This window comes from Suricata suricatta, chromosome 2 (assembly GCF_006229205.1).
Source record: "Suricata suricatta isolate VVHF042 chromosome 2, meerkat_22Aug2017_6uvM2_HiC, whole genome shotgun sequence".
NCBI classification, from domain to species: domain Eukaryota; kingdom Metazoa; phylum Chordata; class Mammalia; order Carnivora; family Herpestidae; genus Suricata; species Suricata suricatta.
The window spans coordinates 81,691,947-81,713,318 of record NC_043701.1 but is presented as its reverse complement, the minus strand read 5'-3'; the positions used below and the strand labels follow the sequence as shown (position 1 = coordinate 81,713,318).

At 39.3% G+C, this 21,372-nt stretch overlaps 1 protein-coding gene and 1 pseudogene across 4 annotated transcripts in view; both read right to left on the bottom strand.

The window, feature by feature from the left end:
- DYNC1I1 (dynein cytoplasmic 1 intermediate chain 1) overlaps positions 1–21,372 on the bottom strand; it is a 296,393-nt gene that overhangs the window by 38,550 nt on the left and 236,471 nt on the right. The window lies entirely within an intron of this gene.
- On the bottom strand, positions 7,603–16,462 carry LOC115304026 (annotated as a pseudogene).

Sequence of the window (21,372 nt, the reverse complement as noted above, 5' to 3'; positions counted from 1 at the left end):
GGTTTTCATATAACACCCAGTGCTTTTCCCCACAAGTGCCCCTCTCCATGACCATCCCCCCCCTTGCCATTCCCCCATCCCTCTTCAGCCCTCAGTTTGTGCTCAGCCTTCAGAAGTCTCTCATGATTTTCCTCACTCCCTCTCCCCAACTCTTTCCCCCCCTTTCCCATTCCCATGGTCTTCTATTAGGTTTCTCCTGCTAGACCTATGAGTGACAACATATGGTATCTGTCCTTCTCTGCCTGACTTATTTCACTTAGCATGACACCCTCAAGGTCCATCCACTTTGCTACAAATGGCCAGATTTCATTTTTTCTCATTGCCATGTAATACTCCATTGTATAGATCAACCACATCTTCTTGATCCACTCATCAGGTGATGGACATTTCGGCTCCTTCCATGATTTGGCTATTGTTGACATTGCTGCTATGAACATTAGGGTACATGTGCCCCTATGCATCAGCACTTCTGTATCTCTTGGGTAGATCCCAGCAGTGCTATTGCTGGGTCATAGGGGAGTTCTATGGATAGTTTTTTGAGGAACCTCCACACTGTTTTCCAGAGCGGCTGCACCAGTTTACATTCCTACCAACAGTGTAAGAGGGTGCCCGTTTCTCCACATCCTCGCCAGCATCTCTTTTTTCATTGGCTTCCTAACACCTACCACTATCTGAAATTTATTATGTATAGATGGTCCTCATTTATTCATGGATTCTGTATTTTTGCATTTGCCTAGTCTCTAGGATTTATTGGTAAGTCCCAAGTCAGTGCTTTGCAATCATTCATGGACAAGGGCAGAGAGGTGAAAAATTTGAGTCACCTGACATACACATTTCCAGCTCAGGCTGACTAAAACAATGCTCTGCCTTCTTGTTTCAACTCCCATACCATAACAAATATCATTTTTGTAGTTTATTTGGTGCCACAAGTTTTCATTTTTGTAGGGTTGTTTTGGTTTTTTGGGGGTGGTTTTTTTTTTTTTTTTTTTTTTTTTTTTTGGTGGTGGTGATTTCACTGTTTAAAATGGCCCCCAAGCATGGTGCTAAGTGTGGTCCAGTGCTCGTAAGCACAAGAAGATTGATGTGCTTACTGACAAAATATGTATTAGATAAGCTTCCTTTAGGCAAAAGCCCTTGGCTGGAATTCATTGCTAATGAATTAACAATACATATTTTATAAGGTGTCTTTAAACAAAAATATGCATAAAACAAGATCATGTATTGATTGGTTGATGAAAATGCGGTAACCAGAGGTTCTCAGGATCCTAATCCTGTATTTCCCTAGAAGCAATGGTTATATGATTATCATCAATTCATTATGGCAACTTTACCGAACATAAACTTCATTAATAAGAATTGGTTATATTTGTTTCTTTCATTGTGCACGTTTTTCTTCCCATTCAGAATGAACATGCCTGTGAAGTCAAGCCCTTTGTCCACCTTTGTTCCTTTGTTATTTGGTTCAGTGCCTGGGCCTCAGTAAGTCCTCAATAGTTTAATACTATAAAAACTACTTAGTAGTATTAAAGAATAAATACAAGGTATGTATACCTTACTCTCTGTTTATATGCATTTGAATTATAAAAAGAATAATTTATATAGTAATAATAAGGTAATGCTGGAGGTTTTTTCTTTAAAGAAATTCTATTCTTTGCTCAAGTTTGAGTAACAAAATGTATTCTATGCATCCATTGGTAGCAGGAAACATGTCTCTTTTCTATTCTTGCGAAAGTCCTTGGCACGAGGTTGAACACACATTAAGTCCTTCTTGAATGAATGAATTATTGATCAAATATACTAGTATTTTGAGTAGAAGGATAGAGAAAGCAAAACTTGCCTTTACTTGTAGCAGAATCTTCATTGTTATCAAGGGGATGAGAACATAAGCTACAGACTGAGAGAGGATATTTGAAAAAGACACATTTGATAAAGGACTGTTACACAGAACTCTTAAAACTCAACAATAAAAAAAACAAACAACTTAATTTAAAAGTGGGTCAAGACTTTAACACACACCTCACCAAAGAAGATACATAGATACCAAATAAGCATCTGAAAAAATGTTCCATATCATGTCACCAGGGAAATACAAATTAAAATGTCAATGAGACACCACCACACACCTATGAGTATGGCCCAAATCCAGAACTCTGGCAACACTAAATGTTGATAAGGATGTGGAGCAACTGGAACTCTCCTTCGCTGCTGGTGGGAATGCAAAACGGTACAGCCAGTTGGGCAGTTTCTTATAAAACTAAACATGTTCTTACCATATAATCCAGCGATCCTACTCATCGGTGTTTACCCAAAGGAGTTGAGAACCTGTGTCCACACAAAAGCCTGCACACAGATATTTATAATTGTCAAAACTTGGAAGCAACTAAGGTGTCTTTCAGTAGATGAATAGATTAAAAACTATGGCATATGCAATGAAATATTATTCAGCACTAAAGAGAAATGAGCTATCAAAGCCATGAAAAGACATGGAAGAATGTTAAATCCATATCACAATGTGAAAAAAGCCAATCTAAAAAGGCTATGTACCATAGAATTTCAACTACATGCCTTTCTGGAAAGGCAAAACTTACAGAGACAGTAAAAAGGTCAGTGGTTGCCAGAGGGCAGGAATAGAGATGAAGAAGCAGAGCACAGAGGATTTTTAGGGCAGTGAAAATATTCTTTGTGATAAGATAAGAATGAACATATGTCTTTCTAAATTTGCCCAAACCCACAGAATGTACAACACTAAGAGCAAACCTTAATGTAAACTATGAACTTCAGGTGATTGTTAAAAAAAACTGCTTACATGTTTTGCAATGATAACGTGTAGGTCGGTATGTATACATTCATGTGTTCATGTGGGTGTTCAATCGACTGGACAGAAGGGGGAAAAGATCAATGGAGTAGAGTGACACATGGGAATCCAGTTTTCAGAAACATCAATAAAGAAAGAACAGTGGAGTCTTTGCAGGTCTGTAGGATGCAGTTGGGTTTCAGTCACTGGGGAGCCTGAATGAGGATTGAAATAAATTTGTAATAGATATAAAACTTCAGAGTTTATCCTATTGGTAATCAGCAGTATAACTGCTACTGGCTTAATTTAATTTACATGTGATTTGTCAATGAGATAATCAGCCTACATTATATGTTAACCATTTACTACTGTGACTAAAGGCAGTGGGGAATACAGAATAGATGTGAAATAAGCCATCGGCCTCCAGAAAGCACATAGATCAGTGGCAACCGGGAAATAATTAACAAACAAATACAACAAAAGACACTTACATTGTATTTGAGTGCTCAATATTTTTTGGTTTTGATTACAGTTATAATAAGAATAGTTTCATGACTATAGAGGGATGCATTATTGAATCAGATAAAATGGTTAAAGTTATTCAAGCATCTGAGTCCACCACTAAATGGCAAATAAAAATAAGTAGATAGTTCAAAATGTTAAAACTGTTTGTTTTTTTTTAACACACTGGTTTCTAACTGACTCGATTATGATCCATGTGAGATGGAAAATGAAAGGGACTGAACGGATGCCTGAACCACCCCTCTCAGGACATTGGTTTTCTTTTTGGGAAAATTAGGGAATTAAACAGGAGGTAGAGTTCTCCGCAGGTCTGGTATCTATGACTTCAACCAGATTTTCTTGTTGCCTTTCTTATTTCCACACATGGACTTTGATTCTATGAAGGACATAAAGACTGTTTATTTTTTTAATGTCGTGTATTTATTTAATCACGATTCCATGTGGCACTGGCATTGTCCCTGAGTCACAGAAAGCTCTTTCCACGGCCTTCAGAGTCTCGTCACACACCTCCATCTCCAAATGCTGTTTCTAAATACTTAATTCTTCCTATATTTCAGTCTCCTCTATTTTCTCTCTAGGTATATTCAAGTTCATTAATCATTTCTGTCCTTACTGGATTTGTTTTTATTTTTGTAATTTTTTGTGTGTTTTTTGCTTACTTGTTTGACCTTATTACTGGAAACACAAATTGGAAAGATTGTATTTAGGACTTTTGGAACTAATGGTTAGATGTTTGTCCAAAAGGGTAGAAAACCATGAAATGCAGGTTGAGGTGTTTGAAATGATTAGGAAAGCAAGTAGGGCCGTGTCAGTCAGAGTTTCCAGAACTATGTTCCAAGGAATACTGTTCTCTCAGTATGCTTGGGCAAAAACGAGTCCCATATCCAGATAAATTTGGGGATTTCTGCATGCCATATAACCAGCCCATTTCTGAAGAATAAGTTAAAAAGGCCTCCCTGCTAAAATACTCGTTCACTTTAACTAACTTTCGGTATCTTTTTAAATGATGGAACTCTTCTCCCACCATTAAAAAAATGCTCGTTTATATTCAACAAAATACAAATACTGTTTTATGTTGTATTAAAAGGAGATGGTACAATGAAAGGTTATAGGAAGACTACCTAGGAGAATTATGTAGGAAGAAGGAACATGGAGAGACACCAACCTCAGAGACATCTGTAATAATTTTGTCACAACCTTAACATGGTTATTCCCTGCTCTTAAGGAACTATTTTTCCAAACGGACAGACTTTTTGAAGGGATGGTGGAAGGCATTGTTAGAAAAGAGCGTGGCTGTTCTAATCCATTACAGATGTAGATTAACACAAAGTACTGTAAAAAGAAGAAACAAGATCATATAGATGCACATACTCAATAGATACTTCACACTTCATTTTGATGGTGCATTTTGAGGGATTGCTATGTTAAAGAAATGGTCCTAATAGCAAAAGAATTAAAAACTCAGTTCGCTTACAGATCTTTGTTAAAGGAGGGCAATAAAGGGAGAGAAAAATCAGACCAATCAGGCATAAATTAAGCTCTGTAAGTGTGTAGAAGCCAAGAGCCTCAAGAATAACCTTCCTGGATTGGTGACCCATTACACTTCTTAATGCAGCTGGGTCTGGCAGAGTTGTAAAGGGGAAATCTGGTTTAAAAGTTAAGTTTTTAATCATTAAGGAAGGTCCTAAGTGAGGAGGAAACTGACAACTTATAAGAGACTTCTTCTTACTTTCGACTTGGGTTTAGTTCAAGCCAAAGAACCAGGGGACAGGAGAGAACACTATTTTACTCTACCGCCAATTCCACAACATTCCTTTCCAGAAACTTCCACAGAGCTGGTGAGCTTCCAGTAGTAAACACTGAGGTCTGTTTCCCCAGAATTTATGGGAGGGCCTTTTGCTCTCCTTTGGAAGAGAAAATAAGAGTTTTCAAAGATTAAATATATTTATTTTTCCTCTACAAAACTTTTATTTATTCTTTATAAAGTACCAGAAGAATGAGAACATTCTCCCAATTTTTATTGTCCCAAATTGATAAAGTAGTAACTTGTCCTAATGGTCCAAATCTACCCATTCCACACGAAGTGTAACCTTGGCAAACTAAAATGTGTCAGACACAGGATAAAGATGAACAAAGTAATATCCTACTCTGAAAAAAAGTGTGCAAAATTGTACTAAACAGTCAACAAAGTTAAATAAATATGTAGAAATTGTAAAAGTAATTGGCATTAGAATATACTAAGAAAAAAATCCTTATATGTGCTTTCTTTAGACCGAGGACAAATGACAGCTTTTCATTATCTTGTTCTGCCATATTTAAATCCTCTTTGAGAAGTCAGGACACGATGGGACTCAAGGTAAGGATTAGAAGCACTAGTGATACAAGTTTCTTAGAACTGGGAAGGATGAGGAAGAGACTATACCTTTGGCTCAAAAATGTAAAAATAATTATAAGTCGATAAAAAGAAAAGCAGCCCAACTGAAGATACAGTGGAAGAACAAGTAGGGGTGCCTGGGTGGCTCAGTCGATTAAGTGCCGATTTTGGCTCAGGTCATGATTTCACGGTTTGTGGGTTCAAGTCCGGCATTGGGCTCTGTGTTGATGGCTCAGAGCCTGGAGCCTGCTTCTGATCCTCTGTCTCCTCTCTCTGCCCCCCCACCACTCATGCTCTATCTCTCTCTTTCAAAAATAAAATAAACATTTAAAAAAATTAAAAAAAAAAAAGCAAGGAAAGAACAAGTAAACAAAGCTAGCAGGAAGTTCAGATAAGACAATCCTGCAACAACCCACTCAAGACGGGGTCCTGTGGCAGCATATTTAGAAAAATAGACCGAGAGGGGCGCCAGGGTGGCTCAGTCAGTTAAACGTCCGACTTTGGCTCAGGTCATGATCTCATGGTTCGTGGGTTCAAGCCCTGTGTTGGGCTCTGTGCTGACAGCTAGCTCAGAGACTGGAGCCTCCTTCAAATTCTGTATTTCCCTCTCTCTCTGACCTTCCCTTGCTTGTGCTCTCTCTCTCTGTTGCTCAAAAATAAATAAAAAAATATAAAAAAATTTTTTTAATTAAAAAAAAGAAAAATACACCTAGAATTATGTGACAGCACTAGTACAATGCTAGTCATGTGGAAGTATTCAGTTGCATGCAGCTTCTATTATTATGATTATTATTATTATACTCTTTATCATCATGATTGGGCTTAATCTGTATATGTATTTATTTATTTATTTATTTATTTTAAGAGAGAAAGAACATGAGTGGGAGAGGGGCAGAGACAGAGGGAGACAGAAGCTTCTGAAGCCAGCTCTGTGCTGACAGCAGATAGCACAATGCAAGGCTTGAACTCACGAACTGTGAGATTGTGACCTGAGCTGAAGTTGGATATTCAATGGACTAAGGCACCCAGGCTCCTACCATCTGCATATTTAAGTGTAGTGGTGAATTGGGAAGGAAGTCTCATGAAGGTTTGCAAAAGCAAACATTCTGGTCAATCAAGATGCTCCTATTGAATATGGTAGAATTGGAAGAGTGTTCATCAATGCTCCAATCAAGTAATGTCGGGATAGGAGGGGCTATGGGATGTGTGGAGGGGTGAAGGTGGAACCCACATATTGCTGGTAATCTGATGAAGCAGTCATCACATGTAGCACGTTATGTTAACGCTGTGTGTGGGTCAGAATCCTGAGGGGTAAGGTGACGTCTTTAGTGCTTAGTGTCATTCTACCTGACATTAGGCAATAGGCGATGAAGCCCCATTTTACCATGAGTTATGGTTCTTATTATCTTCAGAGCAAAGTCTATACTCCATCATAGCATCATGACTGTCTTTCATCATCTGGTTCTTTTTTGCTGCTGGAGGCACCCTTTATTACTCCCTCCTAGTCACCTTGCACGGACGGCTCCAGCCCAACTAAACCAGTTTAATATCCAGTTATTAAACTGTATTGCTACTTCTTTCAAAGTGCTTACTACTCTCTGCCTGGCATTGCATATGTATTGCATATGTAGACTAACTCATTCTAGCTTCCCAAGCCCCCTTTGAGACAAGCAGTATTCGAATTGCCATTTTGGACTCAGACTCCTGTCCCTGAATGAGGTCTCTGGGAGGCAGTGGCCCGGGGCATCTGCTCTGCTGGGCCGGCAGAGAGCAGGGAGAGCAGGGGCTCTTGGCTCCTCTGCCCACGACCCACTGGTCAGGCAGCAGCCTTGGCTCCCATTTTTTTTTTTATGAAATGTAATATTTATTTTAGAAGAAAATATGACATTATTTTAAAGTATAACTAGGGTTATTTTCCATGTTCTATACTCTATCTTCCCTGTAAATAAGGAATAGTTAAGAAAATCACACCATTCTCTAAAAACTAACCAACACAAGCTTTCATTAATCTGAAACTAAAGATGAGTTTTCCATTTCTTCTCCAGATCCGTGTTGCTAAATATTTTTCCTTCTTTTTCTAATTTTCTCAAGTGAAGCAAGACGTTATGTTCAGCCATTTTATATAAATGCTCAGGAATAGCCTGGTAAATGTGTTTTACAACCTCCATTGCTGTAAATGATTTTTCAAAGTTATCACGAAGTAATGTAAGAATTTGCTGTTCTCGGATATTTCTGTGAGAAATGTATTCTAGAATTTTAGCTTCAGGATTATGGATTACTGGGCCATGTCCTGGATATATGGTATCAGCTTTGACTTTCAATAACTCTTTTAGGGAGTTCATATAATCATAGAGGTCTTCAAACACGGTTGTTCCTTCTCCTAGGATGCAATCACCAGAAAAGAGAGCATTTTCCTCTTCTAAAAGTAGAGCCATGTGATCATCACTGTGGCCAGGCGTGTGTATAACTCTGAGTGTGGCACCTTCAGTTTTAATCACATCTCCATCTTGCAGATAAACTTACTGTTGCATTCCGTCTCCTATAACTTCTTTTCTTGGAGGATTCCATGGGAGTTTTTTAATGCAACATGCGGTGCCATTAGAGATGAGTAAATTGCAGCACAGAGAAGTAGAGTCCTGAAGTCACACAAGTAGGCTGTCAATTATCCCATGCTTTGGTTTTTGAATATTCAGTTCCTTTTACTTGAATGGCCTTCCTGGTCTCCCTTGACCTAAGTCCTTCAAACCTCAGTTTGGATATCACCTACTTTGAGAAGCTTCTTTAGCACATTTCCTTCTCTATCCTTTCCCCACTAACTTCAGTTTGAGTCAGGAATTTGTCTTATAAAGTATGATTTAGAAAGAGTCATGCCCCCTTTTGCTGCGGGGAGTCATATTCCACAAAGGACAGACTTCCCCAGGGGTATCTTTAAAAAGAGCATTCCTGCATGCACCTGGCCTACAGTGCGCAGGAAGGGGATTGTCAGCCTGTTGAGGAACCTCCTCCCTTGCTTTCCTTGCTCACTTGGGTAAATACCCTCTTGAGCACAAGACATGGCTAAGGACACATATTCTGGTTGCCTAGCTCTTCAGATCATTCTCACAAATTAATTGGAATCCTACTCATCTACTTTGTAAGAAAAATATTTAAGAGGCCACTCTTCTCCTGGATGGTTGCCTTAGATTTTTTCTCCCAAAATTATAGTTTCTAAAATTTTTCCTAGTAGGATTTTTAAAGCTTAACCTCAGTTTTCTAATTATTATATTTCTAAATTATGGCTATGAATTTTACTGCTCAAAACCACTGCTAACTAAATATTTGCTACAGTATGTCCTTAATGTACATCTTTTAAAAACCCAGGGATTATTCATCCATGTACTAATTCAATGATTTATTAAGTGCCAACCAGGTGCCAACCACTATGCTAGGTACTGGGGATACAGACAAAATAATATGAGCCTACTTTCAGGGAGCTCATGGTCTTACAGGGCAAGGATGGAAATTCTACAGACACCAAATGTGATTCAGTGAGCAAGATGATGCTATTTCATTATTGCATTATGTATAATAAGCCGTATTTAACATTTATTATAATACATAATCATAGTACATGCATTGATGAATTCATTTTAAAGGGAAAACTAATGTTTTTCCTTAAAAACAAAATTTTTCCAATTTCTTTTATTCATAAAAAATGGAAATTATCATTCCCTCCTAGTAGCTAAGATGGAGAAAACAATCAGGTAAGATTGTCATCTTGTATTTAAACCCTGGCAGAGGATGTCAATGTGAAATAGGTAATATTTATTGATTTCACAGTAGTTGCTTGGCAATTGAAGATTATCTTTCTAATTTGTGCAAAGTCATCATCCTTCATTCACTTAGAAAATTTTGTTCTTAGATGCTTCATTTTGTTAAAAGATTAGAGAGAGGTCTGAGATGTAGGTTAATTGTACAGTGTCAAGATACATTTGAGAGAAGTGCATGATTTCCATCAGTCAGATGTGTGACGTGAAAGATTCTTGCACAACAGCATCCCAGGGTGCTGACCAGAAGCCACATCCAACACCAACACATCGGTTAAGTCCGACTGTATACCTGACCAGTCAACAAAAAAGAATTGAATTTTAGGGCCCCGAAGGTTTTAATGCAGAAAGGATCCAGAGGCTATGAGCCATTCAAGCAGAAGAAATTCGAGCCCTTGAGGACTAAAGGAATAGACTGAGCTGGCAAATACATGAGCAGTATCAAGAGCCTAAGTCCTTATGAAGCTGTACCAGGACCAAAATAAATATTAACTCAATGTTTAATTGGAGTCCAATGAAACTTTCCAAACTGGATGCAATGATAAAAAGTCCAAAGACTCATAACTTGTCTAGCCACTAAGCTAAACTACAGTACAGGAAAAAAAAATTACCCCAAACCTCAGCAAACAGAAAAGTTGAGTGGAATAATGAATGTTTTAATCCAGCCAAGAGTTCATACTTCATTTCTAAGTATCAACTCCAGTATTTCTTGATTGATGGGAAATTTAATGGGCTAAGATATAGTAAAAGGTAAGAGTTGGTGCTCCATAGAATTTATTCAGGCAATGGATTTCTTTTTATTATTTTTTAAAAGAACCATCAAAGATAGACTTTTAAGTATGCAGCTTTTTACTATTCTCTCAACAACAGCCTCACTAATATAATATGAAGAAGGATGCTCCAAGGGACTATTCAACATTGTTGAAACAGCAAAGTCATGAAAGGAAATGAAAATGGCAAAATGCCCACGGATCAGGCAAGAAGAAGGTCAGGGCGATTTTTGAAGGAGGAGGTTTAGTGGTGATCATAGAGATAAAAAGATTGTAGGAGGTAAAACTGCAGTTTGGTGGGAAAAGGCAGAAGATAAACAGGATGGGAAAGACGCAGCAAGGTCAAGAGCGGGTGTCTGTGCTTTGTTTTGTTTTTGAAAAGTTAGAGGGAAGGGCAAGTCAGGCATATGGGGAGAGAGACAGATGATGCTTATTGTGGGAATTTATGCAGAAGGACCTTCTATGAGAAGCCTCCATGTGGACAGGTGGAGAACTCACACTCTCTGTAGCTTCCATGCTCTACTTGCACACGCCCAGCAGGACATGTTTGATTGTTTGCTCTACTTATTCATTTGGACCCTCTCATATACTGCCTCTATGATAACCATCCATAACAATACTGTTTTCTTTGTTTTTAATGTTGATTTAGGGGTGCCTGGGTGGCTCAGTCGGTTAAGCCTCTGCCTTCGGCTCAGGTCATGATCTCATGGTTTGTGGGTTCGAGCCCCACGTCTGGCTCTTTGCTGACAGCTAGCTCAGAGCCTGGAGCCTGCTTCAGATTCTGCATCTCCCTCTCTCTTTGACTCTCCCCTGCTCACGCTGTCTCTCTCTGTCTCTTGAAAATACATTTTTAAAAAAACCGTAAAAAAATTTAAGTTGATTTATTTATTTTGAGATAAAGCGAGGGAGAAAAAAAGAGAGTGCAAACAGGAGGGACAGAGAGACAGGGTGAGAAAAGATCCCAAGCAGGTTCTGCAATGACAACGCAGAGCCTGTCTAGGGGCTCAATCCCACAAGATCATGACCTGAGCCAAAATCAAGAGTTGGAAGCTTACCCGATTGAGCCACTCAGGCATCCCAACAGTACTATTTTCTACACGTTATATTTCTACTCTTTATCCATTAAGGCAAGGGTCATTCTTTCTTTCCTGGAAACGGAGTTGAAATATAATATGTTGACAAAGTGATGAACAAAGCTCTCTTACTATCAAAAATGGTTGTGCTACTACGCTCACACAAAAAGTACACTGCTGATTATTTTGCCTTAGTTTCTTACCAAAAAAAAAGCCTCTGTCGCTAATATGTGGTTACTTATTCTCTATTAAGTTAACTATGATAATGAAACTAGAAAGAATCATGTTAAAATTTTAAGGTTCTATAGCCCTGTTAGGTAGGTTAATTTTCCACCCACAGTCAATGTGGCTCATTAGTGTTGGGAACAGTTCAGAGGCCCAACCCTCCAAAAAATATACAGTGTTATGTTCTTCCCTTAGCGTTTCCCAATTCTTCAATTCAACCTGTACTTCAATCTTCATGGGAAATTTAAATGAAACCATACATAAAGTTCACAGTAATATTATTTTTTTCAAATCACAAAGAGAATTGGCAATGACTAGCATTTTCTCCAAATATGCTTTTTCATTTAACAACAATATATCTGAAATCCTATGTACAGAAATTTTATGTCTTGGTCTGGATCTTAAAAATCATAGCTTCTCTCTGTCTAAAAGTGTGTGAGGTGCTACTACCACTTTGGCAATCACATTACTTATGCAGAGAGAGTGCAAATGGACTCTGCTGCAGGCCTCAACATTACGTTCATGTTGCTCAGTGTGCTAGTTGCGATAAAACACTCTCCCCTGGAACACAGATGTTCTGTCCTAACATTTTATCATTGTGTTAGAAACGAAAATTCTTGGTCAGTAGAATAGATGAAATGCATGTCTGGGGGCGCCGGGGTGGCTCAGTCGGTCAGGTGTCCAACTCTTGGTTTTGGCTCCGGTCATGGTTTTGCAGTTTTGTGAGTTCAAGCTCCGTATTGGGCTCTGCGCTAGGAGAACAGAGCTTGCTTGGGATTTTCTCTCTCTCTATCTCTCTCGCTCTTTCCTTCCCCACTTCAAAGTAAATATATAAACTTAAAGAAAAACTTTTTGCAGGGTTATCTTTGAGCTGTGCTTATTTTTATACACAAATAAAATACAAAGTATTATATTCCAGCTACTTTTACAATGTGACTCCTGACTAGTTCAAAGTCTTACTTCTCAGCATCAACTCTTTCTACCATTTGAAGGATTCTTCTTTATGTTATTTAATTTGCAATTTTCTGTGTTCTCTCCAAAATCCATATGTTGAAACCCTAATCTCCAATGTGCTGGTATTAGTAGGTAGGGACCTTTGGGATATACTTAAGCCATAAGGCCGGCACCTCATGAGTGGGATTAGTGCCCGTATGAGAGACCCCACAGAGCTCCCGAGCCCCTCTGCCATGTGAGGACACACGAGGAGGTGCTGGCTATGAACCAGAAAGAAGGATTTCACCAGAACATGACCGTGCTGGCATCTTGATCTTGGGATTCCCAGCCTCCAGAACTGGGTGAAATACATTCCTGTTGTTCAGAAACCGCCCAGCCTGGGTATTCTGTTACCAAAAGGACTAGGGCATCACCTTAAGCAGGAGGGTATCACAAACTTGATTATCAAGTGACCAGAACCTTCTTCACCTTTGATTAAATGACTGAGTGACTTCAAGTTACACAATGAGTTCAAAATATTGTCAGAAAGGACCCCAAAATAATTACCCATCTCATTTTCGTCTCTGTTCTCACCTGTCTGAAAATTCTCATTGTCAATAGGAATGAAAAAGAAAAAAAAAAGCCCCAAAGTCATGATATCCAGTATTTTCTTTCTTTTTTCATTTCCGGTATTTTCAAAATAATAAATATATTTTCACTTTGTCCTTTTTATGAAGACTGAAAGTAAGTTTCAGTCAGTCTTGCAAAAGTGACTAGTAATTTTAGGAGATGTTGCTACCATTTTTAAAAAAGTTTTACATATATTTAGATCAAGAAGAAGAGAAAGACTCTAACAGGCGTTGCCAAGAGTATCAAGTGTAACCATTGCTCCTAAGACATCATCACGAGAGGTTATGATTAATTGGTGTTTCAAATATATTCATAGTACGAATCCCTGACTAGAACAAGTAGGGTATTAGTTATACCAGGAAACTTGACTTGGGGGTGGGACAATGATTTTCATTCTCCTTCCTGACTCCTGAACTAGCCCCCCAGTTCCCTAACACGCCCTGAGAAGAAAGGAGAAACCCCTCAAAATATGCGAGCTGCCCCACCAGCTCTGTCCGGTGGGAAATTTCAGACGGAACCTCGCGTTGGTTTAGAACCACGGCTCTTCAAATTCTAGCAGCATGGGGATCGCTTGGAGCGCTTATTAAAACAGATTGCTGGCCCCCACTCTGCCTGTCTCTAGACTTGCAGAATGTCTGGGGGGTGGTGACTCAGACAATTTGCATTTCTAATAAGTCCCAGGTAATGGTGTCCATGATGATTAAGGGCCACACTTTAAAATCCTTTGTTTAGAATCGCAGAGAACTGGTATATATCCCACAACGAATTTGTCGACCTGCTGGGGACAGGTGGTGGAACGGCTTTGAATGCCAGATTCAGGAGGTTTGCGAAGATCTTAGGGAGTCAACAATGGCCACTTCACACAATTCCTGGCACTCTTGTAAAACTTAAGTTAGACATCACCTATGAAATATCTTTGATATTGAGCCCAGGCTGGTCCTCAAACTGGTACCATTCAGACATCCTCTGGAGGCAGGGGCCTGTACCCTCTCTTAAATGACCTGCAGCCCCTCCTCTCCCTGCCATGTCCCATTTCCCATAGCCGGCAGCGGATGAGCGCACCTCTGACCTCACCAGACATAGGGGCCTTTTCTCTCAATTCCGCCTTCCACTTCCATTCAGCTAAACCCATCCAATCTTTCTCCAGCCTTCGCGGTGTCCCACCTCTACACCTCTCCCCAACCCCACACTGTCACCTGATACCATCCTTCTCGTCAGTCTACTCACTGTCAATCTGCACTTTTCACTGGCTCCTTCTCTTCAGGCCACAAACATGCTCAAGTTTCTCAAAAAGTATAATAAAACAGATGAACATAGAGGAAGGGAAGGAAAAACAAAATAAGACAAAAACAGAGAAGGAGGCAAACCATAAAAGACTCTGAGAGAACAAACTGAGGGTTGACAGCGTGGAAGGGGGAGAGGGAGGGATGGGCGAGATGAGTGTTGGGCATTAAGGAGGGCACTTGTTGGGATGAGCACTGGGTGTCATATGTAAGTGATGAGTTACTAGATTTTACTCCTGAAATGTTATATGTTAACTAACTTGAATTTAAATAAAATTTTGGGGGCACCTGGGTGGCTCAGTTGGTTAAGCATCTGACTTTGGTTCAAGTCATGATCTCACAGTTTGTGAGTTCGAGCCTCTCATTAGGCTCTCTGCTGCTGGCAAGGATCCCCCTGCAGATCCTCTGTCCCCTCTCTCTCTTCCTGTCCCTCGCTAGTTCTCTCTTTCTCTGAAAATAAACAGACTTTTAAATAAGTAAGTAAATAAATAAAATCTTAGGAGAAAGAAAAGCATAATAACCAAGTCCTTCACAGGGCTGGCTTTCCCTGCTAGCCACCACTCTGTCTCTTTCAGTTCCAGTCCTCAGTTCGAAAGAGATGCCTTTGTTTTCTCTGTCTCCTGTCTTCTCTCCTTGCTCTGCAACCAGCCTCAGTCTGTCTTGAGGTCAATGCCACCTTCTTGCCTTTTCCATCCATGTATTCCTTCTCTTCCTGAAGCAGCTGTGGTTCCCACAATGCACCCTCTCCTTTTCAATGGACATTCTCTTAATTTTCTCTTGGAATAAATGACTGACTATAGGCTGATCACTGCCATATCTAGATTTTTTTTTTTAAGTAAGCTCTATGCCCAATGTGGGGCTTGAACTCACAACCCTGAGATCAAAGTAGATTTTCACCCTCATTCTTAAACCTGAGTTCCAGTATATTCCATTACCTTTTAGGAATTCCAGGTGCCTCAGTGGAAGCATTCCCTGGGCTGCTAATTTTTGGCTTCCAGCCGAAGCCTGCTCTTCCTCTACTTCCCAACTCAGCCACTGGCACCATCGGTCTTTTAATCAGATGCCTAAGGCAGAAATATCAGAATCATCATCGACTCTACTCTCTTGGTCACGTCTGCTTGCTTCTTTTTCTTAGACTTGTTCTCCTCCACAATCTCACCTTTGCTGCCACTGCCGAAATTCTAACTTTCACCTGGATGGTCAAACTAGCCTTAAATCCGGATATCCTGTCTCTGGGCTTAGCATGCTGGTGCAGAAAATACCACAGCTTTTGGGGGTTTGAATTCCAGTTTCCCTAGGCTCTTACTGAGCATACCAGGCAAGTTATTTCAGCTCTCTTATGCCTATTTCTTCTTCTGTAAAATGGGATAATGCATCTACTCATGAGTTTACCGTGAGGACTTAATGGACTATGTATTGTATGTAGCATATTTAGTGTAATGCCTGGCATACAGTATGACCTCAGTAAATGGTGGTCTTGCCCCCCCTCCCCAGCAAATTCATTTTCCATAGACAACTCCCTAAAATTAAGTTTTCATTAGTTCAGTCCTAAAATGACTTGCCATAATTTATGAAATAAAAATAAATCTACACAATCAAGTATAGACCGATCTTTCCAGGTGCATCGCATGTATTTCCTGAGTGGATCCCTACCTTTTAACCATTCAGATGAAAAATGACTTCTTACTTGTTGAATCAGCTGTTGGAATGCAGCCTTGTCCTCTGCCAGGTAAAGCACTCCAACAAAGCTTCTGCTTCAGTGTGAAGGAAGCCTCCAGTGACTGTGGTTTAATGATGGAATCTGGTGTGATGGGGTGGGGGTCGGGGGTGGGGGTCAGGCAGTGCAGTGCGCTTTACTCCATTCTTCCTGCACACCGTCCTCACTAGAATGCAAAACTTAGCATTCTGTTCAGAATTCCAGGCTCCTTTTTTTTGGTCTCCCCTCCTCATTCTTGCTAAATTTTCATAGCACTGTCTAGAGATCTCTGTTAGTACTTGTTTTACCTTAAACAACCACTCAGTGCTCTCCCCGTTTCTAGATGTTTCCACCATGCTCTCCGTGTCTCTCATTCCATGATGAGCTCATCTGCCTCCATCTTCAGGCTTTTCATGGAAAGCTCCCTCTGCTGTCTGTATCAGGGGAAGCCCCCCCCCTTCTCCCATAAGCCCCCCACCATCCCTGCTGTGTCCTCCATGAGAAAATGTTCATTCCCAGGTCTTCTATTTCAGAAGAAGGAGAGGGTCAGCTTCATATTTGCTCTCCAGGGTGTAGATGTCCCATAAAAGACTTGCTTCTTTTAAGCTCAAGCTGGGTCTCCATATCACCCCTTACCTTTTCTGATCTCTCTTCCTAATTCACTGGAAACTTTAGCACTGGGCTCACTGTGTCCTTTTCTATCCCAGTCAGACCCCTTCAGCTCCTGTGAACTTCATGTCTTCTTGACTTCAGTTACAATCTGACCACATTCTGGAACTTTTGTTTTGTTTTGTTTTTATCACTTGGAATTATTTTCAGTTGTGCATCACTAAATCCAAACATCCCACTTTCTAACTATAATCTCTTATGTTACTAATTCTCTTACTCAATTCCTTCTTTCATACCTATTCTTTGATCTTCTGGGGGCTTCCAATCCCTTGCTCTTCCACTTTCTCCTGTTTTCATTTCCTTTGAGCTCCAGAGCATAGAATCCTTAGTCTCTAACATCAAACACCCTCTTGTCCTTATTTCCAATCCCATGTTCTGTTGTCTCGCCAATGCATTCTGGGAAAACCTTGGCCCCGGATCCAACTAAGTGTCCCTCTCATTCATGTCCATGTCTTTGCTGCTAATTTCTCTTGGAGGAAGTCGGCCATAAAGACTGATGCCACTATAACTAGAACTACACCCCCCAGAGTCCATCTTTGCTTCCCTAATCAGCTCTTCCTCTTCTCTCCCATGACCAGCTGCAACGTGCTCCCTTCAGCACCTCGGCTTCCCACTCAGCAGACTCCTTCACTTCCTGCCTCACTGGGAAAACAGGATCCTCTGAGGCTTCCCTCTGCTTTCATCCACCACACCTGCACTTTTGCATGTATTCATCCCCTTCCTTTCCTGTTCCTTTGTTACAACAGAAGACATGTCACTGCCCAGATATCAACGTTACCCTCTGCCCATGCTATGCATCTCATTCACTCCAACACCTTCAGGGCCCTTTCTCGGTCTTACGCTTGCAGGTTTTCTACTCTTTTTTCTTTGCTGGCTATTCTACATCAGCAACATCTTCGGGAGTCTCTGTGATCTTTAATAAAAATAATAATAGAAAAAAGAAGGAAAACTCTCTCTCTACCTCCCGTCTTCCTCTGCTTATAGCCAAACTTCTCAATTTTTCTTCAATGCTTCCTTGCTTTCCACTTAACTCCTTGTTATTTGTGTACCATCCTCAACACGCCAGGGGAACTGTACTTGCCATGGGCACAGTGAGGCTCCTAAATACAATGGACCTATTTTAGTCCTGAAGATACTTCCATGAGGTATTTGTTACTGTTGGTCACTCCCTTCTCTTTTGTTTTGTTTGTCTTTAGTTTTTTATTATAAAAAATTTCAAATGTATTCAGAAATAGAGGAATATCAATATCCAGCTTCAATACTTATCAATACATGCACAATTTTATTCATCTATATCCACATGCTCTCCCTTCCCAACTGATTATTTTGAAGCAGATCTCTTACATCATGTGATTTCTTTTGTAAGATTTCAGTGTGCATCTCTAAAAGGTAAAACCACTTAAGATGACCAAAATATAATTGCCACATCTAAAATTATTAATTCATAAATATCATCAAATATATAGTCAACTTTCCCATTTTCCTAATAGCCTTCCAATTTTTTCAAAGGGTTGCTTGTCTGGATCAAGATCTATACAGGATTCGTAATTTAAGATTGGTTGAAATATCTCAAGTACTGTTTGGTTCTATTTTGTTTTGATATATAGTTTCTACCTCGATTTCTTTTATTTACTTTGAGAAAAAGTTTTTGTTTTGTTGCAGAAATGAGATCAGCTGTGGCATAGATTTCTCCATAGCCTTGATTTGACTGAGTCCATCCCTGTGGTATTATTTATTTATTAAAAATTTTTAAAAAAAATATTTATTTATTTTTGAGAGACAGAGAGAGACAGATCATGAGCAGGGGAGGGGCAGAGAGAGAGAGAGGGACACAGAATCGGAATCAGGCTCCAGGCTCTGAGCTATCAGCACAGAGACTGATGCGGGGCTTGAACCCACGAACTGTTGAGATCATGACCTGAGCCAAAGTCGGGCACTCAACTGACTGAGCCAAACTGCTGTAGTATTATTTAATACTTAGCATCTTTATCTCTTCTCTTGCCTCTAAATTCAGAGATCTGGTGGATTGATAGGTTTTGAATTTTATTTAGGGGACAAGCCCATTTCAAAAGTAGTATTATATACTTCCATAACTATGAGAGTTGTTTCTATTTTTAAAATGTTATCAGGAATAATCATTACTTAAATCATTAGGAGGTCCAAAATGGTGATATACAAATCCTATATTCCTCTGTTAGCTGGAATATTTCTAGAAAGAAAAACATCCCTTCCTAAATTATTAAGTTGCCCTGAAGTACAAATCATACAGAAAAGAAAGAATAAATGTTTAAACCTTTCAGAAGAAATAATTGATTCTTTCTTTAGTTTTCAAAATATTGAATTGGTTTCCCTAAAATTCTCCAAACATGACTAATGAGGTTCCCCCCCTTTTTTCAGTATAATTATGAACTCATGACTCTATTACCTTTATTGATATTCTTTGTCTGGCAGAAGCTTATTCAAGTTAGCTTCTAAGAACTTTGACAAGAAACATGCAGTGTTTGGTACCTTCCTTGATTTCTATTACAATGAAATATTCCGACCTCATTTTATACATTTCCTGCTCCAGATCTAGAATCAGTAATTTCTTGTGGGAGCTCTGGTTTCTTTTAGTGAAACCGGTATTTAGAGAGGACAATCTGGACCCCAGGAGTATCACTGCTGTTGAATCGGTCATTGTTTCTGGACCTTTTTGGTTAATAGAATTATGAATATGTACTTTTTAGACTTAAAGGGAACATGCATCACAAGTTCTTACTGATACATACAACTTGAATTCGGGATTACTGCAGAGCTTTCACTCAATTCATGCATTTGCATCGCCTTTCAACCTAGCTGGTATCACTCTTCAGTGACACAAGGGCAACCATTTCATTTATCTCATGGTACAAACACAATGGTATCAGTAACAATACAGCCACCGCAATGTGAGTAAAAAGTAGTTAAAATTTTTTGAGTTCCTTTTATCCTTAAAATATATACTTTTTGGGCTGTAGAGTCAAAATACTCGGTTTTAAGGTCACTTAGAATCATTTTGTACTGTAAGGGTGGGCCTCCCATTTGAACCACAGTAAGGTGATTCATTTCATGTTACTTCACAGTTTTTAGGATCCACTATGTAAAATATTTATACCATTCCCAAACAAAAGGTACACAATATATTTTTTAAATGTGATTATTTTCCTTGTTTCTTTCAGCCTCCTGTCTCCATCTAAGTAGTAATTTTGTGTGTATGTGTCTATCATTCCAACATTTTAAAAGCGTTTAAATATTAAACAATGACAATGTACTATTTATACTTTTCTCCACCTTGCTATTCTCATTTAAAAATATATTCTAGACATCACTCCATCATGGTATGAAGAAACCTGCATTTCTTCCTCCCCTTGACTGGTTCTCTCTTGTGTGGATGTTCACTACTTTTGATTTGTCCTGAGCCCTACTGATTGGCTTTTGGGCCCTTTCCTGTCTTTTGCTATTCAAAGTAGTCTTTCAGTGAATCTCCTTCTGCATATGTCTTTTTTTCTTATTTTTGCTAGTATACCTTTGGCATAGATTAGAAGCAGGAATTGCTCGGACAACTAGCAAATATACATGGTGAATTATTTTTATATATTACCAAATTCTTCTCTCCAGGGTTGTGCCATTTTGCATTTGCACCAGCAAAGTATAGGAATGGCTGATTTTTTTCTATCTTATCACAGACTACATTGCTTTTGGAGTTTTGTCCATATGATAGTTGAAAAGAAGTTTCTTAATTTGGTTTTAATTTGAATTTCTCTTATAGGTGAGTTGTTTTCCCTCAGTTGAGGCCAATTCTGTCCTCTTCACACAGCCCTTCTCTATTCATACTCAGGAAGCCACACACTCTAAAATTATAATTTTTCTCCCCTATATCTTGGGTTGGTGCTCTTTAAAATTTTTTTTTAACATTTATTTATTTTTTGAGAGACAGAATGACAAGCATGAGTGGGGTAGGGACAGAGAGAGAGGGATTCACAGATTCCGAAGCAGGCTCCAGGCTCTGAGTTGTCAGCAAAGAGCCTACCACAGGGCTCGAACTCAAGAACTGCAAGATTATGACCTGAGCCAAAGTCAGATGTTTAACCAATTGAACAACTCAGGCACCCCAAGGGTTGGTGTCTTTTAATCTTCTTTACTAGTTCCATTTCTCCTATTCATTTCATATATAGTCCTGGTTTTCTGGATCTATTCTTAACATTTCTTTTTTTTTTAAGTTTATTTATTTATTTTGAGAGAAAGAGAGAGAGAGAGAGAGAGAGAGAGAGAGAGAGAAAACAAGTGGGGGGAGAAGCAGAGAAAGAGAATCCCAAGAAGGCTCTGTACTGTCAGCATGGAGTGCTATGCAGGGCTCGAACTCACAAACCATAAGTTCATGACCTGAGCCAAAATCAAGTCAGATGCTTTAACTGACTGAGCCACCGAGGTGCCCTGTTACTCTTAACATTTCTTTTAAAATACACTCCTTGGACTATAATAATGATTGCTATTCTTTTTTTTTTTAATGTTTGTTTATTTTTGAAAGACAGAGTACACTTGCACAAGCAGGGAAGGGGCAGAGAGAGAGGGAGACAGA